This window comes from Lutjanus erythropterus, chromosome 22 (assembly GCF_056507025.1).
Source record: "Lutjanus erythropterus isolate fLutEry1 chromosome 22, fLutEry1.hap2, whole genome shotgun sequence".
Classification (NCBI taxonomy): Eukaryota; Metazoa; Chordata; class Actinopteri; order Lutjaniformes; family Lutjanidae; genus Lutjanus; species Lutjanus erythropterus.
The window spans coordinates 25,965,718-25,993,122 of NC_139338.1; positions in this window are offsets into that span (position 1 = coordinate 25,965,718).

Sequence of the window (27,405 nt, forward strand, 5' to 3'; positions counted from 1 at the left end):
AGTCACATGGATAGAGTGGAGCAGTGTTTTTTTTACCTGCTACACTGAACTGAACACTCTGTAGCACATGGTTGAATGTGGAGATTTAAAGTAGGATAGATGACAGATGATCAGCTTCACTGTTTGCATATTAAGTGTGCTTATGAAGGGTTTGGCAGTGTGTATGAACTGGTACTGAATTACTTAACTAGAATCATTTCAAGTACAGGATCACTGGTGCACCTTGATTTGACTGATGTAGAAACACCCACATGGTTGGTCTGCTGCTTTGCACTGCGTCTGGTACAACGAGGTATTTCATTTTTAAACAGATTGTACTATTTTTTTTTACAGAATATATAGTTTTTAACTGTTGGGGAGATGTGCAGCCACGCTTATGGAGGAAAAAAATAGACCAGCTGCGTAAAATGAGCCGCACAATCTCTGTGGCGTGCCCAACATGTCGCGCCCCGTCCATGTCCCTTGTATTTTGGCTGTGAGAGTCTGGCTGCGACAAAGGCACTGTGAGGCTGCATTAAGGCACACCATTAGCTAAGTGCTAATGTCACAGTGTTAATATAGTCAATTATGACAATGTTAATATACTAATAATAAGCAAGAATAATATTTACCGTACCCACCCTCTTGGTTTTGCCAGTTAGTCTTGCTAATTAGCACTCATTACAAAGCAAAGCTGAACCTGATGAGGCACTGAACAAATCAGACCTGATCATTAACCTGACACGCCAGACAGTTTGTTACACAGAACCATGTGGGAAGTCGACCTCAGAAACAGTTTGGAAAAGGGCGGGCACTTTTTCAAAAACACCTGGCAGGTGATTGGATGAACCATCCGTCTATCATATCTGACACGGGCTAACTTGCGTGGGTTATGAGACTAATTCAACACCGTCCTTTGCCTATTTTTTAGTGCAGCCATGACAACGTCTCATTACTCTCTTCAAAATAAAGGCAAATTAATTAGAATGGACGTCAGTTTGGACGTTGATTACCATGGCAACAGTTTGAAGCATTCAACCGAAGTCAAAGGGATTCATCATCGGGGGATCATGAGTATCTGTACCAAATTTCCTGATCATGTCACACCAGACACACAAAAGATCTTGCAAGAATGATCATTTTAACCCAAACTATGATCTTTCCCTGATCATAACCACGTGTTTTCTGTCCCTAAACCTACCCAGGTCTCAACCACAGCACTGTCACATAAAATTGTATTGTGTATTTTGCACAACACGCACAAAGAAAAAACAATGCAGGAAAATCTCATTTTCTACTAGACACGACCAATTTCCATGGCAAGTCATCCAAGATTTGTTGGTGCATCCTGTATTATAATTCAGAGGATCACCAACATTAGTGGGCTTCATGCTCCAGGTACCATGAGTGTCTGCACAAAATCCCATGACAGTCCATCCTGCAGTTCAGTTTGGACCAAAGTGGTGGATTAAGCTGCCGACCAACCAACGATAAACAATTCTTGAGCAACACTAGAACGACTAAAAAAAAGTCTTAAATGGGAAACCTACAAATGTCACACACTACAAAATTTGACAAAGTGTAGTGCAGATTTAATGCAACCATTTTAAGCTTTTTTTTCTTTCATTAAAGTGGTTCTTTCTCCTCTGTAGCACTCAGCCATCAGGCTTATCTGTATTTTATCTTAAGCAGGTGTATGTGATTGTACATTTGTGCATCCTAAGAGCCCACAAAAAAGAAGAAAAGATGCTCTGTGAAGGCTGCATATTGAATATCACAGGGTGTACTGGGCCAAGTAAACATCAGAATTATGAGATCCCTTCCACTTACTGTAACTCTGTTCCTTAAGGACAGAGAGCCTCATTCAAGTGCTGTCACTTCCATTCCATCTACTCCTCTGATCCCTTCTGTAACGGCCGGTTAAATAGCCAGTAATGCCTTTTAGCCTGTTAGTGCTGGATGCTAGCGAGCCCAGACAGACTGGGATGGACATATGGAGGGAGTCTGGCAACAGACTCGCAGTCTTGATGCCAGCTCCTCAGAAACATTCGCACACACTCACACACACACACACCCACCTACACAAACACACACATCGGCACTCCTTCGTATCTGTTGTCCAGAGCTCTGAGCCGTCCCCTACTTCCTGCTGTCCGATTATCTCAGAACCCGGTCGGTACGAGCATCGTGGGAATTTTGGAACCTCCTCGGTTTCCCGTCATCCCTCTCGGCCAAGGCAGGCAGGCGGGCGTCCAGGACGAAGGCTGGACCGCTCGCGCGAACGCCCACCCACAGAGAGGATGGGACGGCAGATAAAGGCGAAAGCGGAGAGCACACAGCGAGCACAAAGCTTTGTTCAAAGAACAGTCCAGCATGGATGGCTTCCCTGCCTCACATCTTTGTCTCTGTGTCTTCTGCCTCGTGCGGGTATGTGTCAGCTCGTTTCGTGTGTGTTGTCTGGTGCCTGTGCTGACAGCTGGCCTGGAAATCCTTTCCAAGAGTCACAGGTTGAGTTCTGTGTGAAACAGAGAAGTATTGTTGGGAGGCCAGACTGACAATGAGACCTCTTGCTGTCTGTATTTTTATTATACCGGCGAGCAAATCCAGAACGAATCACTTCTTCTTATACTGGCCTGATCCCAACTGGACTTTAGTTTGTTGTTTCAGACAGTACAGTGGTCGCATCATTACTAAAAGCAGGTGTTATTTGAGCTTTTTTTTTAATGACGTATTCAAAAATCCAGTAAATGAGTATTTTAAAGGGATGTTTTGGAGTTTTTGAAGTGTCCAAGTTGGTATATAATGAACAGTAGATGGCACAGAGGCTAAGAAAAGTACTGCAACTGACGGGCGCAGTAGCAAAACAGATTTTAGACACCTAAATTAAATCAGTCAATGACAGCGACGTTCCAAGTATCCTTGTTTCCTTCCTATCCTTGTCTAAATTTTAATTTAGACTAGCTGCCTAGTCTGTCATGTTTGATGTCCACATTTAAAGTAATATTTTTTTAATGTTTTACAGTGTTTTGGTCATTTGTTTTGGCTTGTCTTTTGTTTCCTCTGTTACCTGCCCAGCTGTAAATTAGCATTTTTGTTAACTCTGCCATAGTACATCATGTAGTATTGCATGATGTAATGATGTATGACATTCAGGTGTGAAAGCACCCTCTAGTGGCAAAAATAAGCACTTTTAGTGGATGTAACTTGCATGACCGCATTTGACCCTCAGGGTTATATTGTAGTACAGCTGAGGCAATCTACTGGACCGATTCCAAAACTTTTTGTACCTACTCGCAATGTCAAAATATGGTTTAAAAGAACAGGAGTTTGGTTTCCTGCTTTGTACAGCACTATAAAGCTCCTTATGCACTTAGATCATAGCGATAACAAACTCTCTAGACAGCAATATCAAATCCTTTTCTCCCTTCACCCACGGCATCCTTGCTCATACCTACACCTGTTTGTGATAAGAGCTGTGGGTTAAAGCCAGCAGGCGTGCTCCAATATAGCTCTCCATCTAGACTGGACTTTAATCTTAGCATTGTGTCCCATCATCGCTCCATCCAACTGTTGTCTAATCCTTCTCTCTCCTAGAGAACAGCAGCAGGTGGGTCTGTTCCTTTGTGAATAATGAACGCTCCGGGATATTGTGTGAGGCCGCAGAAACCTGTTGTGTACACTTTTTTTTTTCCACTGACATTAATGTGGCGTGACTCGACCTGCAGATAACCTGTCGTCAACCTGTCAGTGTCAGCAAATGAAATCCACTCTGCTCTTCCTGGGAGAGCGAGAGGTGGGAGGCAGAGAGAAGTGGGCATCCTGACCTCTTGCAGAGCTCTGAGGAGGTCAGAGAGCAGCAGGGCCCTGCAGAGCGCTGGGGGCAACACCGCACATAAACATGCATTCGTATAATATGCATGAGTGCGGTCACACACATGGCGAAACAACCACACACAATCCTATACACTCATTGGCTTGGACATGCCCAGACGTTCCTGTTCGCATAGAGTCACAACACCAATATCCACCATCCAATTCTCTATGCTATACATGTCAGGTCATGTCTCATAATACACAGGGTGAGATATGGAGGGGAAGACCAAAAAAACAACTGGAAACATCATCATCATGAATAAATCATCCAAAAATCAAGACAAAAAGCTAATGTGAGCTCTCGCTGAGCACCATGTTAAATCTGCAGGAGGCAGCGCTGACAGCCCCCAGTGGCAGCGTGATGTAATAGTTTTAATTTTTCAGAGCCTCAGGACTTTGCTGCCCAGAAATTATGCAACATGATACTGAGCTGTTGGCTGACACAGTTTCTTCTCTCTGCTCTGGTGGAGATAAGAGATGATGAAGAGATTCAGTATTTATGAATACATCACCTTAACTCTGGATGGATATAAAAATCTATGCCTTTTACATAAAGAAGGGCAAATGTTAAAGCTGATTTAAAAATGCTCCACACTAAAGCCCTGTTACTCATACTAATAGTAAAACATTAAAGCCACTAGAGGCCTATTTAGAGTCTGAAGACTTTTGACTTTGGCGCTCCCTAGTGGCAAGAAACAGGCTGCAGCAATTTACACATGCATCACCTCATAATTAAAAAAGATTTTCATAAGTGTCTGAGCAAATGTCAAGCATGTGGCTTAAATTAAGATAGATTAAAGTTCTTGTTTTGATTCAAGGTGAAGCTACTGCATGATAAAATTAAATGATACTGTAGTGCAGAACATTCAGTGATGTGATTCTTGGTTATAGTTAAAGTTTCACAGCACACTTTTTCAGCAGGATATTACTAAAAAATAGGTTAAAAATATTAAGTAATTATAGGTTGTTTCAGTACATATTCATATTAAAGTATCAGTAACAATATAATTGTTAATTCTTACTGTAAGTAAGAAGAATTGCAAGTTACATCGTGAAGGCAGCCATGTTGGAATTTGCGCTGACAGGCTGGCTGCTGCCTGCAGCGCACCGATAATCCACCAGAGGGCAGAAGGCATGTCTCAGATTACATTCAACAGGTTTTTCAGTAAAGTATTGATCATACTGATGTTGTACATATTGCAAAGTGAAAACAACTGATCCTCAGGAGTGCATGAATCTAAGTAGGAAATTTCATAGTGATCCATCCAACAAATGCAAAAGAAAATTCCCCTTAAATCCCAAAATGTCAACATGTCGGTTGTGTTAGAGGAAAATTCAGGGGATTAGCAGAGTCAGTAGGATTCATCCTCTGGGGGTCATGAAGGTCTGCACAGATTTTCTGGCAATCCATCCAGTCTTTGAGATATTTCAGTCTGGACTGAAGCAGCAGACCGATCGATCGGTCTGGCCAATCCCTAGAGCGACGCCATGGCTAAAAATACTGCTGCCTTCCAGCATGTGTTTCTCAAAACACCATATTCTGCAAGAACCAGACAGTACGTGCTTGTTTTCCAGTGTCACCAAAAAGTACAGCTGATGACATAAGAGTGCGGTTACAAATTCTGACCATCTGTCCAGGGTGACACTGTTCTGCCAAGTCAACACATAAAGTTCTGATATAAATCAAGTGCTTCTGTCGGTGAAGTTGTTTTCATAGTGTCAGGTTAGTGTTGCATCAGGCACGTCCAAGAGGCACAACCATGAAATCACCAGTGTTTTTTCTGGCCAAAGCACTTTGCTCGCAAGGATCCTGCAAGAAATCCTGGGCCTCCTGAAACAGTATCTAACAAATATTTAATATCAATGTCATCCTCCAAGGCCCCTGTCATCCTCCGGGTCCCCTGAATCATTCAGAAGACAGCCTATACTTCAGCTGCAGCATTTTTGAGCGCCAAGATATTTCACCCCCACTAGTGACCACACATGACATCAGCAATCTAAACAAATTTAATTAGACGGGACGGGATGCTCTTCTCTGTTGTAGCTCCGATTCATAAACGCTGCTCTGATATGACAATATATTTTCAGGATAAAATCCTGTCTGCTGCGGCTCTTACATGAAGCTTGTTAGTCTGGGATGTTGGTTTTATTCATCCTCTCCTCTCAGTTCACTCAGTAGTCTTTGGCAGAATAGTGTTGTAATTCTAATGAGATTAGAGCTTTATCAGAGCACACATAGGGTGACAGACTCTTTATTATCCACTTTGAATAGAGCTAATTTAATGAAATTGATTTGGACTCTGTTAGAAGCTCAGAGCCTAGCAACAACATGCAGCAGATGTGGGTGTACGTGTGTAGGTGGACGTGTAACACTGACAAGTGTCTACTTTATTGAATATTTCATTATTAAAAAGTAGATTGATTAGTTATGCTAGAGGGCTGTGCTACTGAATATTTTCACGATAATAAGTTTGACAAAAACACACAGAAGGCCCATGTTCCTGAATATGTTGCTGATATAGTTGGAATTATAATCAAGGTTTTATGTGACCACATCCAGGGTTCAATGATTAGAAAAACATAAGGTGGTAATCTTTATCCAAGCAGGGTTCAGCATCAGTGGGTTTTTTTTCCTGGTTGGGCAAATGGGGCAGAAATCTACTCACCCAAGGTCAATGTATACTAGCCCCTGTAAAAATAAACAACTAAATAAATACATTTTGCAGTTATCAAAGACTAAAGTTCACTGTCATTTTTATTTTATTTATTTCTCAGGGAAAGTGCATATTTAAAAAAATGACTGGAAATATACCAAAATTAGCCAAAAGGCGAGTTTTTATCCGTAGTCCCTGGGCAGGTTTTGCAAAGTTGGCAAACTGAAAAAGACCATAAAAACAAGTTCTTAAAATTGTAAAGTCATGCTAGTTAACGTTAATGATCCTGTTTATCCTTCTTTATAGTTATTTATAATTATTAACAATACCAGTGAAAGTTTGTTTCAGTGCCCTGTTTATGGTTAAACTGTAACAATTCTCCATTAAATATCTTTGTCACAAGTCTGAAAAACCTTTGAGGGAAACAATGTGAATTTAATGTTCATTCATTCTATATATTTAATTCTGTATAAATAATATTGGTCGATAAATCAAAAGTGGAATTGTTTTTACACCCTAATGTTGGTATTCCCAAAACTCCAGTGTCTGTCAGGCCCTTTAAAATTAATTAAAGCTAATATCACGTTTTTTTAACCAGGACTGTAACTTTATTTATACAGAGATTTTTAATTTACAACATTTTCATATATAAAAATAAACACAGAAACATTTTAGAGTGTACTGAGCTGAAAAATACAAAAAAAACAAGATAATCAGCCTTTCCTGTGTGAAGCTCAGAGGTGCATGTGCCCCCTTGTTGTATTTTTTGTTCTTGTGCAGTAAAATATGTACGGGCAGTGTTGTGCAGGTAGGCGTGTTATCACCCTTTCAAGGCCCGGTTGGGGGGGGACAGATATATCTGGGCTCAATTAGTTGCACTGTCACGGCAGGTTGGTGCGCCGGTGGCTTGATGGTCCTGGCTACAGGCAGCTCAGCTGTAAATCAGACTGTGTGTAATAGGCTTCGCAGCGGTCTCCAGGGCTGAGTGTGTGTTAGCGCGTCTGCACGTGTTCCTCTGTGCGTGCGTGTGTGTGTGTGTGTGTGAGAGTATGAGGCATGCCAGAGCACAGGACGATGGCTTTCCAGCATTTTATCGGCCGTTTGGTAATGATGGCGCGGGGTGGAATTGATGCGGGCCTTTAATGGTGGCTGGTAATTTGTATTAATGCTTTCAGCCGGAGCCCTCTGAGACTTTCAACAAGGAATTTTATGCCTCCAAATGAGGGAAAGGTCACCGCCTGCTTTATTCCATCGACCAGACGGGATCAATGTGGCTAATGTTCTCGCCGTAACTTTGTTGTTTCGCCTGGTTAGAAAATCAAAACCATATTTATGATGGTCATTTTTTTTCCTTCCCTCTTGGCCGGCTAGCGATCGGCATGCGGCGCTCAGATGAAAGCTGCAAACCTACAAATCTTTATTCATGTTCCCGTCATTTAAATCCCCGGCTTTGTCCCTTTGTGGCGCTTTCAAAGCCCTGTCCCCTAAAATATTTAAGTGCGGACTAACCAATGAGCAACAATTTGGTACAACTCGGGGGGGTATTATCTCCGGCGAGCAGAGTGTAGCCCCGGTAATCAAAGGGACGCCTCCTGCAGCCGAGAGGGGAGCAAGAGACACGGAGCAGGAAAATAATTAGATGACAGAGATCGACAAACACATCAATAAAATGAAAGGGATACTGTGTACACGGAGCGAGAGGAACAAATTGAAGAAAACAGGAAGAGACCTCCTCATTTAGGAAAGTTCATGCATCCAATCAAAGCGGAGCGCAACAGTTAAGTATTGACCAGCATTAGCTGAACTGTAATTGGCTGCAGATTAAAAATGCAGACAGCTAAAGGAAGCAGGTCGGAAAGTGATCCCTATTTTTCTATTTATTCAGCCAGAACAAATGGCTTCCACGCATTCATGTCTCGCCTCCTGTGCACGACAGCGTACAAGACGTCTCTTTTCTTCCAGTGGCCGACACGGCGAGCCGCTCGCCTCTCTGGCCCATGCAGTGATGCATGGCTGTATCTGTGTACTCACAATTATGTGCGGCGAGTGATGGATGGAGGTGGGGGGAGAAATCTCCAGGGTGCACAGCTGATATAAAAATCAGCAGCGGGGATGCAGTGGAGAGAGAGGAGGAGGGGGACTGACCCTGTCACCACCCCCCCCAAATCTCCCCCCTCATTCATTCATACCTTACTCACTCTTTTCCTCTGCGTCTCTTACCCTGTTATTCATTTGTCCTTTGTCAACATGTCTCTCTGTTACACCCATCACTGTCCTCCTCCTCTTCTACTCCTCCACTCTCTGACTCGACTACACTCTGAGAAATAAAGGGAGCGACTGGCTTCGGCTTGTCCTCATTCGAGAAGCCTTGTGGTTCCAGATAAAACCTTTTGTAAATGTTCCGACTGGAACACGTTCAGAGGGATCTCTAGAACCCAACATAAAGGGTTATAACTAGAACCATCAGTCAAAGGATTCACCCAGAACTGCCTCTGAGGGGTTCTAAAGAGAACCCTTCTATGGTGAAATGGTTCCACCCTGCACCCTCTCTGTGGGTTCTATCTAGAACCTTTCCAACTTCTGGGTGCTAACTACAACTGATCCATGGGGATCTACTGAGAACCTTTTTTTTTCCTGAGGGGTTTATCTAGAATCCACCAAAGCGGTCCAATAGAGAACTTCCAAAGGTTTCATCCAGAACTCTCCCAGAGGGTTCTACCAAAAACATTTTTATATACCAAGGATTTTATGAAGAATTCACTAAGGGGGTTCTCCCAAGAACATTTCTATTTTCCAACCACAGACCACCACAGGGTTCCACAGAGAGCCCCTTGATGAAAAAAAGGGTTCTTTAGGGGAAAAGTGTTCTTCATGGACGCCTTCCTCTTACAAAGAACCCTTAACAAACCCTGTCTTCAAAAAACAAGTGTCCTGGGTAGAACTTCAGCCCTTCAGGACAAACCCTTTTTTTAACACTTCTTTCAACGAGTGCAGAGTGGATTTAAGCTGATTAAAGGAACTGTTGTAACTAATGATTATTTTAGTTAGCAATAAACCTCTTGATTATTTTCTATTGTAACAAATCATAAAACCACCATGAGATGTAATTAGAAATCAAGGATGTGTGTTAAACTGAAACACTCTGACATCAGCGCTGCAGACGTGGTGTCCCCCTTTGAAATTTCTATTCCTGTCCAAGAATAGCTGTTTTTGTTTGTCCGTTTCAAGTTAATTAGATTTCCAATTAATGCTGAATGTTCCCAGAATGAGTGAGTGCTGACGAGTTCTAAGAAATCATTACTAACCTTGTAGAAGGAGTAGATGTTTTTAACGGTTAACTTGAGCAGTATGTTAATGGAGTCTGGCAGGCAGAGAGAGAGTCAGTCACTTAACTTCTGTTTCTGCTGTCTGCTAACACTGCAGCTCCTGTTTGTGGTGGGCGGCTGTGTAACATCTTGGAGGACACAGTTAGCTGGCATCGTCCGCAGACATATCAATAAATAGTTAAACCAACTGGTATGTTCTGGTGCCGACTAGCGAGGGTCGTAACATTTCGTGTGGTTGACGAATCGTGCACATCCCTACCACAGAGACCAGCGTGGAAACAGTGAAGAGAACTAAGCGAGGCTAAAAGACATAATTAATTCTGTTCCGTTTGCAGTCTTTGACCAACTGCTGCTGTCTCACACAAAGCACATCGCGTTAGCTTGCATGCATGACAGTGTGGCATGAGTGTGACAACAGGTGGTTGTATATGATGTAGAGACTGTAACTTGTCCTTCAAGAAAAGTTTGCAGTTGGCGTTGGATGTGAGTGGCCTTAATTATCATTTCTTATAAGTGGACTTTGTACTAATAATTAACTTTTTGTCAAGTTACTATTTCCAAGATCAATAATGAACCTTCAGCTCAAATTTTCTGCTACTTCCTTTTTCTGTTCACCATCTGACAAACTGCCGGCCACTATGGGCAGCCCCTCTTGCTGATTTAAGGAATTAATCAACTATCAAAGCTGAATGTGAATTGGAATTTATGTTTTGACTTTAAGCGTACGTCTTACTGAGGTGAAAAATCCTCTCAAAGAGAAATGACACCTTCACAGAGCAGGAAAATTATATTAATGGGTTTACAGAGGGAACGGGAACGTTAGACCATCTGCAAGTTTTCAGATTCATTCATTCATTCATTTATATTATTAGTTTTTTTTTATATATATTTATTTATTTAATATGAAAAAGCCTTCATAGTTCAACAATTCATATTGTTATCTTAATAAATAAAAAAATACTCTAAGTTCAAATCAACAGCATAACATTGAAAAGGTTCAACCTTTCACCAAGACTCTTTAAGCAGGAGGGAAAAGCCTTAAGTACAACACTTTCGCTGTATTTAATACACATGTGAAGCAAATATTCGACAGTTGACATGGTTACCACTTTCATGCTTTTAAAGGTATTCACTTCATTTCACTGCATTCAATTCATTTTCATTTGACAAATGAGTCCTTGAATATAGAGTAAGTACCTACAAGTACCTGAAGAAACCACTTTAATATGTGGCCAAAGTGCCATTTAGTTTGAAAAAAGGTAAATGATATGTGACACATGAAGAATGGCAAACTGGTGACAATCTTTAGCACAACATAATGTAATTTCTCTGTTAAATCCGGTTAAAAATAAAAGGAATACTGAAAACATTTATTCGAGTCAGGGCAGGACTTTCAGCCATGACTGTTGTGGCCGCTGTGCCCCTCAAAAAAAACATTAGACACCCTGGGGCCACAGTGGCCCCACCAGCGCTGCCCCACCACTTTTTTCCACTACCTCTTTCCTGTCAATAAAGTTTTAAGACACCAGTGTCTTAAATGTTGAAATATGAAATGTTGTGTGTGATCATTCGAAACAGACAGAAAGCGCAGAAGACCAGTGCGAGAAAAGGAGCGTGTGAATATGGACAGAAGTGTCAACAAGATATAAAATTGTCTACAGTTCCTGTGGTTTACACTGCAGACTGCAGACTCTGTTTACATCCCACTGCACTGCTGGATGTGCCTTCTCTCTTTATGAAACCAGACCACCTCACATGTGATTTTTTTTTTAAATCCTGTACATCATTATAGTGAGAAAGTTTCTAAAATTAATGAGTCAGTATCTCAAAATAATTACTTATCATAAGGACTGGGTATCATTTAAAAAAGTGATACCGATACCAAGTACTTCATTCAATACCTTTTTAAAGGTTCTTCTCTATGTAGAATGCTTGCGGTGATTAGCTGCAAACAAAGCCATATAGATAATTTTGAATGCAAGTATCATCTGACAGGAGAAGTTTCAACACTATTTGGTTATTTCAAACCATATCTAAAGGGTAATGAAGGTAATCAGCTCTATGTATTATCTCAAAATAATGACTTATTATCTCAAAGTAATTAATTACTATCTCAAAACAATGACTTAGTATTTAAATTTAATGACTAATGTCAAAATAATGATTTAATATCTCAAAATAATGTGACTGACCTCTGGCTGACTTCCAGTGTCCCTGTACGTAGTGTTAATAAATTAGGAAAAAAAATGAATAACAGTAAAATCATCCTTGACCCTCGGGTTAAATTCATTACATTATGTCAGTGGACTAATAATTGCTGTTTTATTTGATGGCCTTACTGCCCTGGCGTTTGGCCTGTGTGCCTTCAAAAGAACCGGCAACACAAAAGGCCAAGTGTCCTTGCCGCTAAAATGATAAAAAAAAAGTCAGGCCTGGTTCCAGCTGTGGTCAGAGAGTAAAGTCTGTCATCCTGGGCTCAAACACCATTTTTGCGAAGGGCTGTAAAGCAGCTGGAGCAATCCAAACACAAACTGACAGGATCCTGAGCACGACATCTTCAAGTCAGTGCACCCCACAACTCTTGAAACCAAACAGCAGCCTCAGAGAAAATGCATTATTTCTTCCTCGTTGGGGAAAAAAAAAAAAAAAAAAAATCACATTACAATTCAAATGTGTTCATTTAAAGAGGCCTTTTTAAAAACATCTCCGAGGCATACAGCAGCGCGCAGTTCTTGGCTGTGGCAGGAAATGATAAATAATAAAAGGAGCCTTACTTCATTAGAGGGTGACATTATTTTGAGAACAGATATTGCGCTATGAGACAGAGTGTACAATAACACAATAACAACCATCACCCGCCGCCACCGCTGCTGCCACCGCCGCCTCCCACCTCAGCCTCTTGCTGTTGACAAGCCTGGATTGGATATCTTGTAGAGTGCACCGGAGTGAGCACTGTACACAATACAGTACGGCACTCACAATAACACAAAAAGATATTTCCCAATGTAGGCCATAATTATTTCTCCCTGCGTAATTTAATCCGCCGAGTGCATATTCAATTCCGATCCGGGTTTCTTGGTGCGCTGCGAGGTGCTCGGCGCGATTGTCTCTGAAATTGGATTATGATAACCTGTCACCGCTTTAATTCCATAAGATATTAGAGTTGGTGGTGGTGGCGGAGGAGCGGAGGAGTGGAGTGTATCGAAAAGGGTGGCGGTGGGGGCTTGTGCGTTGAGAGAGATGTGTTTAATGCATGTTTCATTCTGTGTTTCCTCAGGGGGGGAGACGGGGATAATGCGTGTCTAGTCTGACCTCTCAACACACTTTTTTCCTGATCTCTGACATACCCTTTAAATATCCATTAACAGACACAGAGAGGGGAGTGCAGGAGGGTGGAGGTGGGGTGGAGGCGGGACATCGAGGGGGGGGGGTGCAGGATGGAGGCCCGAGGATGCTCGTTTCTGCTTGTTATGGACTGCCGACAGAGGAAGGCGGTCTCTGCGTCTCTCTTTTGCTGTCTGACTAATGGACGAGGTCAAACGGGCCTCTTTTTCTGTGTCCGCTGCCACGGTTTTAATCATCTTCAGCAGGCCCAGAAAGACCCGTTTTGATCTGGAGTGTTTGTCGTAGAGTTAAAGGGTCAGTTCACCTAAATTAAAAATGACACGAGGCCAAACGGTGTCAAGCCAATGCAAGCAGATTTTGTTTAATCTGTCAAGATAGTGAGATATCTGCTTCTAAAAATTCTGCCAGCACCCCAAAACAACAGAGGTGAAATGAATCTGTTTCATTTGGTGCTCAAAGCACTGAAGACATAATGAATTTAAGAAGTCTCAGAAGAATCCACTACTGACTAGACATCCAATGATTAGTCAGTTAATCAATTAGTTGCCAACTATTCTGATAAACGGTTAATTGTTTTATTCATTTTTTGTCCAATGTTTGCTGGTACCAGCGTCTTAAATGTAAAGATGTGCTAAACTAAATGATTAATCAATAATTAAAAGAATGATTAATCGAAGCCCTTCTGTCAACAGTTTTTGTTGGAAATAATTTTTTACCAATAAAAAAAGTACACATGAAAACAGTTGCCAGAGAGGTGGATTATCTAAAGGAGGGCTGCCAAAAACCAGCCCACCATGAGGTTTGATTTGGCCCAGATGTTTCTGGTGAAAAGAATTTTTAAATTAATTTTGAAAAATTATAAATCACTGTTTATGCCATTTTATTTTAGTCAGTTCACTATGTTCTTTAAATATGTATCCCTAATTATGAATTATTTTTCAGAATCTGAACATGGCGGGCAGAGCAACACTTTGTGCAGGGAGTCGGCCAATCAAGGCAACCTGGGATCCAAGTGCCATTTTTCATGTTAACAACATAATACAATAATAATAATACACCATGACTGTGGCAATTTGGCGGGGGGGTGGGGGGTGGGGGGGGTTCCGTGTCAAATACTTCAACTTGGGGGATGGCTGGTTTAGACTTGTCGATTCAGCAGCTCATACAAACATTTTAAGAAAGAAAAAGGTTGTGTAGTAATGGGATCTTGATCCGTATTTGATCATCACCATCTAGTTCGACAGTTTGATCATAAACTCATTAAGGCACTGTTAACTGAAGTAATAAATCAAGTGAGAAGCAGGGTCATTTAGTCCTAAGAGCAACTATGATCAGACTTCGGTGGAGTCACCCCCTGCTGGCCATTAGAAAGAATTCAGGTTTAAGGCAGTTGACACTGACTTCACTTTTCAGCCCCAGAAGCTCTGTCCACTATTTTATGGTTGCATCATTATCATCACAATTATTTATATATGGGAAAAGACTTTCCTTGGGTACCTTTCAGATCTGGCCTCTATAGGGTAATTTATGCACATCAGGTTCAGATAGCTCTTCAATAGGTCCATTTCAGATCAGGTCCAAAAATTATTGACCCATGAAAACCTCTAGTTTGAGGTGTCTTTAAATAAGACAAGCTCTATAAATTAAGCTCACCTTGCATTGCCGTGGAGATCTCAAATCACTACCATATTAAACTGACACTATTTGCATGACCAAACACTTCACTAGGAATAAATGAGAATCTTAATTTCTATTTTACTTTCAATTTTGGGTTAACTGGTGCTTTAAATACAATATATTTCCATGCCTCCTATTTTCTTGCCAAGACATCAGTCAGCAGCAGTCTGTTCATGCTCACTGGCTGCCATCTGGATTCCAGTTCTCTTCTGTGTGTAGAGTACAGACTACTCGTGGCAGGTAGCTGCGATCTACTGTGGTTGGAAAGACACATCTCCGTTTGGCCTTTGTGCCTGCTGTGCTTTTTCAACTGGACACAAACGCGAGGCTGACATTAAGCGTCCTCATCGGACTGGCCCTCTGCTTCCCCTCTCCCATCAAACACGAACAGGCAAACACATGCCTCTTGTCCTTATCTCCTTTTTTAAATGTAGAAGGGTTTCGCAGGGTACAGAGTCAAACTCCTCTGAGAAGCAAAGTCATGGGTCACTGACCTTGGAGTTTTCTTTCTTTTCCTCACTTTCTTTTCCTCGCTAAAGCTAAAGATGATGGCTCATTTAGATAATGCCTCCATCCTTCAGTGGACTCCCTCTTATCCTGCTATGTATGGCACTTCCTGCAATCATATCCTTTGATTCTTTCTCTTTTGCAAGCTGCTCTAGGTAAAAGCTCTGTTCAAATGAATCCAGATCTCAGCGTATTACTGGAAGCACTTACATTTACTGTGTGAATTTGGCTGCACTCCTGCTTTTATAAGTGGAGAGCAATCAAATCAAGCCAATGACAGAGCAGGGGAACCAGACCTTGGTAGCTGCAGCAGCAGTACCATTAGACCTCTGCAAGGCCTTGAAATCAAAATGAAACTGTCTGTGGCAACTGTCATTTAATCCTGCTGCTACCGAGTTAAAAGCCACACAGAGAAATTTTGCATGTCAACGGCTCAAGATAGCAGCAAAGTGTTTGAAATGTGTGAAAGATGGCCAACGTGAAAGAAATGTGGCAGTATCTTTGGTTGTGAAAACGGTGGTCGTATGTCGCACTGTGAGAGAGGTTCAAAGACTGCTACTGTCATGGTCTTGCAGCCAAAGACAGCCTGGGACAAAATTCTGATAGTGTGAAACTTAGGATAACCGTCTCATAGGTGAATGCTACCAGGTAAGTCTTCCACACGTCAAACAAACTCTCAATGCAACTGCTGCTAAAACCTACATCTACTAACCAACCAGTCAGGGCTAAACAACAATGCTCGTCCACTTGTCTGGGAAAAGTAAAATGCCATGTCGGGCTAGTAAATCTAGAAAATCAATTTCCCGACCGGGCAAGTGGCTTTTCTATAATCAATGACTTAAGAATATTTTTATTCAAAAATGGCCAAAAATGCATCTCCTAGTTAAAACAGCGAGTGTGCAATCGCACCATCTACTAGCAAGCACAGAAGTTAGGGATGTTCCCGAGTAGAGTCCCCAGTTGTCACAACACACTTAGACTTACAACAAATGTATAAAACTGCCAAACTCTTGCAGTCTGTAGCAAAGAAGTCACTTTATTCACTGCAGCACCAGATATTTTGGTGATACGTTTGTAGATGTTAGTGTAAATATTATGTAAAATGTGTTGGCATGAAATAATCAACATATAACTGTTGTCATCAGAGCCTAATAACATACTTATTTGGGTAAATTTAGGGAAAGTATCAGGCAGGCAACATAAGGACCCCAACCTGAAATCATCTCTATGAATGACAGCACTAATACTACATCCATGTCATTCTACAGTGTCTTTTCCCAATCATCTATCTGCCCCTAGTGGTTGTTAGAAGACATAGCAAAGTCTGCTGGTGACACCCTGGATCCTTCACTTGTCTCCTGTTTGTGTTTCTGCAGAGCTGCGTAGGATGCTGTGTGTCTGTGACACTGTACATGCTTGTTACAATAAAAGCTTTCCTTTCACCATATATAGATCATACACCAACACACACAGCATGTGAACACATCACTCCCACTGAACATATCCTACACCCAGAATATATTTTTGTATGAAGCACGGCGATGAAGCCAAAGAATGAGGAGGTGTCTCCCTAGATTTACTCCCAAGCTACGCAACGGCGTGCAATTCACTTCAAAAAGAGCCAGTAGATGTCACCGGCTATTTTTTGCCTTCAAACGAAACATACCACTCTGTCGCTCCCAGTGGTGTAGTTTAGAAGAAGAGGCCCCGTGCGCAGAGCGGAGTTTTCACAGTGGAAGCCTGCTTGGCTCGCCTGCCTCTTTAAACTCGGAGAGGAGAGACGGATCGTGACAGACACTATGATCCACATCAGTTAGCATTAGATCAAGCCGGCACAAAGAAACGTGTGCTAGATGTCTCATGTTTAGTTCAGGGCTGTCAAGGAGATGTGAGGTCTCCATTTAGAAACCTGCCTCTGAGGGCTATTTATAGCTCAGCGTCTTCCAGCAATAGGTCACAGATGACAATGACCACGAACGCTGCAGATTTGTTCAGACGTTTACAACCCCGCTTCCAACGTAAATAAGAACAGAATGCAATGATCTGCAAATCATTTTCAACTTCTAGTCAATCGAATACAGTACAAAGACAAGACATTTAATGTTCAGACTGGTAAAAGCCTGCAACATGTTTCAAAAAACAAAAGACTGGTAAACTTCTCTTCTCTGAGGCCCGAGCTCATGTGAGATGGACTGATGCAAAGTGGAAAAGCGTGCTGCGGTCTGACGAGTCCACATTTCAGATTATTTTCATAGATCATGGACATCGTGACCTCCGGGCTTAAGAAGAAAAGGAACATCCAGATTGTTAGAAGCATCTGTTAGTGCTCACAGCATGGCAAACTGTCACATCTGTGAAGGCCCCATTAATGCTGAAAGGTACACACAGCTTTTGGAGCAACATATGCCGCCATCCAGACATGCGGTTATTTCAGCAAGACGATGCTGAGACACACTCTGCATGTGCTCCAACAGCATGGCTTCATAGTAAAGGAGTTCAGGTACTGGACCGACCTACCTGCATTGAAAACGTGTGGAAGTGCAAAATACCACAACAGAAACCCCGGACTGTTGAGGACCTGAAGTCGTTTATCAAGCAAGAAAGGGAATAAATTTCACTGTGTCACACAATAAAGTTAATCAGTTTGAAAATAAAATATCTCATCTTTGTACTGTCTTCAACTGAACATCGGTTGAAAAGTTTTTGCAAATCATTGCACTCTATTCATATTTACATTTTACACAACGTCCTAACTATTTTGGAATTGGTGATCTCGTTAAAGCCTGCAGGTTTTCTCTTATTTGCATATAAATCTTCTCCTCGTGATATGATCTAATACTACTGCCGTTAGTTTAAGTGTTGGATTTGAATCAAACCTATTAATTTAGTTGCTATTTGATTTGACTACCCGCTTCTTTAAATTTGCATCAGAGCTAATGATACATTTGTGCTTAATTTGTTAGGGGACTAAGTTGAGTTGTGTTAAGAGGCCTGTAGGCCTAATGGTCTGTGCTTACCTATGCTTTAATGTGCGCTGAGTAAATCCCATTTCCATCAGGCCCCTCTAATCAAAGACAGACCTAAATGGATGCATGATAAATAGACTCTTACTTCTCTCATTACACACTGACTAAAGTGGACCTAATGGCCAATCGCTCCAAAAACAGAGATGTTTCTCCCTAAAATCAACATTTTGAAGCAATCATGCTGCTTGTTACTTTTTCTTTGCGGCTGTCTGTCTGTGTCTGTCGCTCTTTTCCTCAAAAACAAAAACAAGCTTGTTTCAGACAAGCCCAGTTATTGCAAGGCCGTACAGAGGCCGCGAAGACACAGACTTTTATGATGCCAACAGTCACAGAAGATTAAAAACCATCTCCGTGTCGTCTTCTTCTTTTTTCATCATGGCAGATACATCACAAAGGTGGCTATGGTGGTGGTGGGGGTTTGTGTGTGTGGGCAAGGAAATGGGGACTGTTTTCTTCAGAGCGCCGATTCAGAAGTTGGCACCACTTCCACTCCGCTGAGTCCTCCCCCTCACAAGGCCTTTTCTCTCTGTTTGATGTCTGTGTCAGTTTCTTTCTGTCTCTCTGTCTTTCTCTAATTTAATAATCCTGCTTTGAACTTTATCGTGCAAAGGCCTCACTTTGTTGGCTGAGCAGGCAGGCGATGCGTCACTCACAGGGTAGGGTTGGGGTATGTGTGCATGGTGGGGGGGGGGGGTTACAAACGCATCTTGTCTTGTGCTTTATTTGCTGTGAAAAGAGAGGAGTGTGGAGGCTCCTGTGGTTTAAAGCCTCTGCAGCTGGTGACAAACATGAAACACCGGTGGTCTTTGAGATTGATCACCGTTTTCTGTACAGTATGTTACATATTCATTTAGCAGAACTACAACTGATTCAGATCAGGTTTCACAACTTCGCTTTTTCATGCAGACTAGATGGTAAGACTAGATGGTAAGGCTAGACTAGGCTAAATACCAATTATTTTTGAGGATTTTGCCATCAAAATGATCAAATCTACAGATACTGTTAATTTTGAGTTCTGATGACCATTTCAGTTTTGGATCTGGTTGATTAAAAACCCAACTTTAGCATCTTCTGGTGGTAGTGTTGATAATAACACTGCATGCAAAAATTATTTGGGAGTTGCTATGATCACATAAAAAATCTCAGCTCAGTTTCTTGTAGTTCTCTTAAGCATTTGAAGTTTTAGTTTTTAGGTAACTATGACCTGTTGCTTGTTGGCCGACCCATCATTCTAAAGTATTGGCTATCTGCCCAGTGAGAGGCGGGACCTTAGGTCAAACCAACCGTTTGATGAGCATTTTTGAACGTGCATCGTCTTCTTTTGTACTTTACCTGCTTTCAATTTTTTTAAATGAATTTAATATTTCTTCATTTTACAACACAGGGTTCTCTGACATGTTAGCTGTAGTTATATACTCACAAAAACAAAAAAACATGCACAAAAAACTAGATCCAAAAACAAAAATATACATACTCAGTAAAGAAGTACAATGGAGGTATACATTTCTTTTTGAGGGTGTATGAAAGCTTAAATTATCTTTGCATGGTGTCACTCTGTTGTCTCATGATTGGTGAGAATATTTTTTCTTTAAATGATTTAAATGTGATAATACACGGCTTGTTGCCGTGTTACATCTTTCACTGCAAGACTGACCTGCAAACAAATACATGTTGCGATACCTTTTGCAATTTCAACTTTAAAGACAGTAATATGTGAGTGCTGCACACTGTTTTCATGGCATAAGCTTTTGTTGGTTGCAAAAGACTAATTGTAATAACTGGTCTTTGACATTTTTGACACAACCACAAGGAGTTGCTAAAGCAAGAAATTTTCTGATCTTAAAATTATTCCATCTTAAACCATAATTAATTTAATAACTGTATTTCAAAGCTGTGGATGTGATGAAATGTTCCCAAACACAGCCATACATACAGACCATCAGCACTGTGTCAGCTGAACACTGTCTCCGTGCAGCATTCAGCCCTCTTTGAAACACCAGCCTGAGGTTATTTCAGGGGCAGCAGGGCACCTTGTGTGAATACAGCCAATCAGACAGATCTGTGCTGAGGTGTGTGATGACTCTGGCCCAATCCATGACCTTTTCTGAATATGTGCGTGTGTGTCTGTATATATATGTGTGTGTGCCTGCAGACGCCATGTCTACCACGGAGCGCGCACTTCGCCGAAAGGGCCAAAGATGAAAGGATCTTGATCAGAGACAAGAGACCAAAAAAAAAAAGAATGAGAAAGTTTGAGTCAGGCAAAACAGAGACTTTCCTTCAGGAAGCGGAGAGTAAAAGATGGTGTGACAGGAGCAGACATGCAATAAAAGAAACTGGGAGGAAGACAAAAAGTCAAAGACAGAAGGTTCAGTACATCAACTGTTCTTAAAGATGCAGCTTTATTCTCCAAACAAATTACAAAATTAAGTGTGCTAACAACATTACACACTAAAACTCATTGCACTGCACAAAGCTTATGTTGTGTCACTCACTAGAGAAAAGCATCTTTTTGTGGGGAATTTTGCATTTAAAGTCAGACTAAATGATTACTAAGATCACTGCTTCGGCTTGGATCTTCAAAAATCTTCAGTTATGTGTAAAAGCAACAGAACTGGTAGACACGGTGTTGTTGGGTGATATCTTTATCTCAGTCACTATTGAAGAAAGGCAGCTAACATGAATGCCTTGGACTGGTTGTCGGCAGTCTTTAAGGATCTCAGGCTTATGCTAAGGTTTGTAGAATTCAGAAGTTCCCACATTTAACCAAATCTAGAAGTCATCAGAAACTTTTTATTCTTTCCACAGCTGTAAAGATGCACACAATGTGTCTACACATATCTTTTAAGTGAAAACTGCAGATGTCACGGGATGTTTAATCCAAAGATAAACACACCTTGATCTTGATAACATTCCCTGATTCAAACAAGCACATCTCGCTCTCAAACCACAGTTTCAGTTTCCTGACCTGAGGATAAATGTCACCGACTCGAGCAGAGCTGGCTATTAGTTTTGAATCTGGAGCGAAATGATCTCATCTCCATATAATCCTCTCTAAAGACTTCAGCGCCGTAACTGTGGGCAAGTTCATAGAAAGGACGGTGACACTGTTTTGATCTGAGCTAAAAGGGAAAAAAAGAAAAGTGCTGCCGTTGCATTTTCAACCGCTTTCTGATGTTTCATCATTAGCTCTGTCGAGAGTTTTGTAAAATATTTGGTCTTGCTTTTATTCGCTCTCTCTCTTCAGGGCTGTCGTGTGCTCTCTGAGCCAAGGTAAAGCTTGGACTGTTTTTTTAGTTTAAATGGAGCAATATCATCCAATGAGCAGCAAAAAAAGATGTACTACTCCAATGTGTTGTGTCGCCTAATAGAACTAGAGCTTTGGTAATAATGTGACAGTTAGCCTACTTAAACAATGACAGAAAATAATGACTGGATTCATATGGAAGAATCATAAATATCATGTCACCCTGAAACTGCTGCCTCAGATTGTATACAGAGTACAAAACACATTGAATAAGAGTTAAATAAATCATTCAAAGATAAATATTTTGGTCCTTTTACAACATTAAGCATCAAATCATTACTATCAGAGAGATAACACAAGTGGTAAGCCGTTAAATTGTGTTGAAGCGTCTGCAGCGTGCCGTACACTCAGCAGTCATCTAGTAAGCAGAACTGATCAGAACAGGCACAGCGATTCAACACACAGTGAGAGCTGACGCCTTGAGGTAAATGAAAGGTGATGTGAGTGTGTATAGATTGTTTTGTCAGAGCGGAGATTCTGCAGATTCTCCGTAACGGGTGCCACGTTCGTTCTCCTTCCTCAGTCAGGCTGACATGTCGGAGACCCGACTGTGAAATAAGTTCAACAGCGGCGAGATTAACAGAGATACACCGGCAGGTGGGGAAGAAGACATAAACACGGGGAGGGTGAACCTTCAGCAACACAGGTAACACCGACTGTACGAGAGGTCTGATTCTCACTGAGGAAGATGTTTTCCTGTTAATGGTTTCATTTAAAAACAAGATGCTAATTGACACATTACATGATGTTCTTCTGTGTAACACTCCGGTCTATTGATCAGTTGAATCATGCGCTTCTATAGACGGTACATCATGGGTCATAAATCCAAAAACAATCAATGTCACATGACAGTTGGTCTCGCTGAGTTTTATTTCAGCAGTTATTGCTGTGCTATATATGAAAGAATAAAACACTTTTTTGAAGTAAAGTGCTACATTTAGCTGTTCCTGTTCATAGCTTGTGCCATAAAAAATAGTTAATAAAATAAGATATTAGGCCAAAATTAATACAGCCTTAGAAAATTGCACACAGCACCAACTTTACACTTAACATTCTTCACATATGAAAACTGAACTTGAAAAATGTCCTTTCAAAACCCTGGGTTGATAAAACATTAAATAAAATGCACAAGAGAATAGGCTGAAATATATTTTTTGCAGTGAAGTGCTATATTTTCCTGTTCCTGCTCATCAAGACCAGACCAACAAATACAATAGAAAATATTTAAAAAATGCTCATTTTTCTTAGGACATCTCAGGCCGTTTTCTGTTTTGTGAACCCTACCCCTCATCCTGTGAATGTTTTCAGATTGTTTTGTTTCTTTATTCTTACAAATGGGAAACATTTTGTGTTCTTGTCATTTATCATCACTGATGACCCATCAGAAGAGCGTGGTGGTGACTGTCTCTGCACAGACCCTGTCCTCTGCCTGAAATTTCTTCATGTTTTGCTGTTTTACTCGAGACGATTCTGGACTTCAGCCCATTTGGCAGTCGTGTGCAGCCCCCAGCTAATACAGCACACAGGTTTTGAGGTCACTGCTCTATAAAAAACATCCCGACTAACAGTTACACTGCTGTCTGCATCTCTCTCCTCTGCTGAGACGTGCAAAAAGAGTTTCACACACTTCCACACACACCGGCAGAGCAGACTGAGGATTTGGCTGTGTTCACCCAAAATAAAGCGTTCTGCAGTGGTGTCGGCCTGTTTATTTGTTTTATAACATAACCCCTGTGAAAAAATCACAAAGTAACATTTCATTTATCTGATTCACTGCTTTGTTCTCACTACCGGTGCTCACTCTCCTAATTCACACTCTATGTCTCTCACTCTATTATCCACAACAACCTCTTCCTGTGACTTTCTGTTGTGCTGAATGGACATCACACGAAAACACTGATGTTTAAATCTGTCTGAACAATCAGTGCTGTTTTTTTCCCCTCAAGAAAATGATCTCTGAAGACCCACGAACAAGAAGCTGATTTAATGGACAAAGATTTAGTAAAATATTACTTTGTGAGGAAATACAAATATATTTTGCCCGTCAAAGCAAATTAGATTGCCGCTGTAACGTTGGTGAGCACAATGGTCCTGTGTAAACACAGTACTGAAGGTTTGACCTTCTTCGGTCTCCACTTAAGTTCACTGTTAATACAGGGAAAAAGCAACAGTCAAGACCTGCTCTTGGTTCTCATTGTAGACAGAACAAAATACATTATATGTTTCTATCTATTCATGACAGATATACTGATATGAAATAAAAGGGTAAACACAGGTATTATCAATGATACTAATTAATGTTGCATTTCATTTAGTGGAGCAGATCCTTTCCAATGAGCCAACAAGTACAACAGCAGCATCTTCACTCTGTTTGATGTGATGGAAACAAAACACCAGAAATGGCTGCTGTGAAAAAGGTCTATTCAACCTTACAATGATCTGGTTTCATCTGCTTGCTCTTTAAGCACTAACATCTAGTCAAGTCAGTTTTATTTAGATCAAATAATAGCAGAAGTTGTTTCATACAAAGTCTCAATGTACTTTTCCAAATATTATTTACAAAGAGCCAACAATTCCCACCATGGTTGAGCGAGTACATATAGCTTAAACCCATCAAGATTCAGTTAAAAAGTGAATGTTTTCTTTTGACATCTAGGTTACACATTAAAAATAACTGAAGCTGTGACCAACTTTTTCCAGTGAAAGTTTTAATCGGTCAAAAAAATGTCTGATTTACATCTTTAAATTGCTTGTTGTCTCCAAAATCCAAAACATATTAATTTCACAATTACAACAAAACAAAAAGCAGCAAATTCACATTTAAGAGAATTACAACCTGTTACTTTTGTTTGCCTGATGACTTTCTAAACAACGGACTTATGTGCAAAACTGTCAATCACTTTTTCTAGTACAGAAACAGAAGTTATGTCAGGAGTTTTTTTTATATTGCAGGTTTAGACTGTACTCTAATGCTGCAATGATTAATTGGTTAACTGGCTATTAAAGTAACAGTCAACTATTTTGATGATCCATTAATCGTTCTGAGGCATTTTTTAACAAAAGTGTTTAAGTTCTCAAATGTGAACATTATATTAATGTTAAATTAAGATTATATTAATTTTATAATGATATAAAACAAAAAAAAGCTGCAAATTCTCACATTTGCGAAAGTGAAACCTGTTACTGTCGCTGGCCTGATGACTGAACGATTAATTGCTGAGCAAAACTGTCAATTAATTTTTAATTGTTGTTGTAGTTCAACAATGATTAAATGACTATATTTTACTGAGAAGCTGGTCCTAATTAAAAATCAGTCAATGAAATGCTGCTAGACCAAAGACCAAAACTGTGCGTACGGAGATGGTGTTAACATTCGCACTCAACAAACCACAACAGAGGATTTTCAGTCGTTCCTCTGACCAACAAAACCAAATCAACCCAATCAAACCAAAGACTTCATATAAGACTGACTGAATAAAACCTGAAATAAATAAACTCCCAGATGTTTCCACTAGGCGTAAGCAAACATCTTGTATCATCTAGTTGCTGTGATGCAGCTGGATTACGTTTCTACATGACAACTTAATGCGTCTCTAGTATGTGTAGAGAAATTTGATTTCCCCTTCCCTCTCCAAAGCAGATTGCCAGGCGCATCACTTCCACTTGTCATATTTACATGCTTTAAAACTGCCAGTAAACACCTTGTCTCGCTTGTTGCCTATCCTGAAGCATTTCTGACAAGGATGTTACAATCTGAGCTGCCTGCCACCTGTTTGATTCAATTTATTTGTTTCCGTCGTGTCTAAATGCTTTATCTTTTTTCCTCCCCACCGGATCACAGAAGACAAAGCGAGGTAGAATGGGGGCTTTGGGAGTCATGTGACATGAACGACGCGAGAGGACATCACATGGGATGAATCGTGGGACTGTGATGACGGTGGCTGCACTCATGCCCTGGAATGGGAGGGTTATTTCGAGCTCTGCCTTTAACCTTTCCATGCAGGTGCTGAGATTTCTGACCTTTACACCACACGGTTCCCCGCTGCCTCTGAGTGCTTCTGATAGTTATGGAGTGGAGCTCTCCTGCATCTATGTGTGTGTGTGTGTGTGTGTGTGTGTGTGTGTGTGTGTGTGTGTGTGTGTGTGTGTCGAAAATGCACTTTTATTGTTTACGAGTGTGTGCTTGTGTAGTCCGACTGTACGACCTTGTGTGTGTGCAAGTGTACTGCGAAGCCATGCCGGCCTCGTGCAGGAAACTCGATTTGACACGAGCATAGTGAAGATTACCTGTGTCCAGACAGTTATTGCCTTACAGACAATAAGAACCGCCATCACTCACTTTTAAAGGTCAACATGCTGAAACAAGGGGCTCCGCCGGGCCGGAAATAACCTTACAAAAGACCCACAGGGGAGAGAAAGGGGGGGAGGGAGGGGAGGTGAAGGTGAGGAGAGACGGAGATAGAGAGATGGTGGGTGTCTAACCCCAACACAGCGGGCGTCTATCAACCTACTGACCTCCGACCCGGCTTCACCTCCACCTCTCTTTGTCTCCCCTTACATCCCGTGGTCAAGTCAAAGCTTAGGATTTTCCCATCATTCCTCGTGATTTCTTACCTTTTATATGACTACGGGTTTTCAGGAGGGTTTTACCTCAATCCAGTGCTCTGATATTGAGGATTTAAAGGTGTGGATTCTAGCCTATATTTCATCTTCCTGCAGCACAGCTGAACAGTGCACTCTGAACTCAAACAAGCCTTTTATAAAAGCTGGAATCCATCAATTATTTTTATAAAATATCTTAATTTGCATGGTGGAGTGATGAATGCAAATTTACTATAGCTGGAGTTTTTTTTTCTATGTACAAAAATGTAGTAAAATTGCTCTGGATATCATCTTTCTACCTTCTTGTCTGACAATGCAGAGCCACTGCACCTACAATGACAGAAGGTCAACATCGCAAGCATGTACTTAATATAAATGGTGCACAGTTAGATTTTGGTTTTAAATTTAATTTGGTAAAAAAAAATTATAGAACTGACAGCTGAATGGCCCTGACTTAATGTGTCACATTAAGTTACATCTTTGTCTTTGAATTTCAATCTTGCAAAATAAATATAAATATAAAGCAATGATTTGCAAATACTTGTCGACTTGCATTCAACTGAATACAGGACAAAGACTACATACAACTTTATTGTTTTGTGTAAGTTTGCACTCATTCCGAATCTGATGCCTGCAACACTTCAAGAAAGTTGTGAAATGCTCAAAAACACCTGTTTGGACCACTCAACAGGTGCACAGGTTAACTGGTCACAGGTGACAGTATAATGGTTGGGTGTTAAAGTGGAATCCTCAAAAGGGGACGGGGTGTGGTTCACTCCTGCGCGTGGGCGAACAGTCCAACAGTTTAAGAACAATGTAAGGAATTTAGGGATTTCACCATCTGCTATCCAAAATATCATTAAAACATTCAGTGAATACAGAGAAATCTCTGTTCATAAGGGGCAAGGCTGAAAAACCAACACTGAATGACTGTGACCTTTGACCCCCAGGCAGCACTGCATTAAAAACCCACATCACTGTATAAAGGATGGGCTCAAGACTTGGGAAAACCGTTTGTCGCTGCATCTACTAAAAAAAGTTAAGCCTCATGCAAAGTGAAAGCAATAAATCAAAAACATCTCAGCGCCCGAGATCACGTGACATGGACG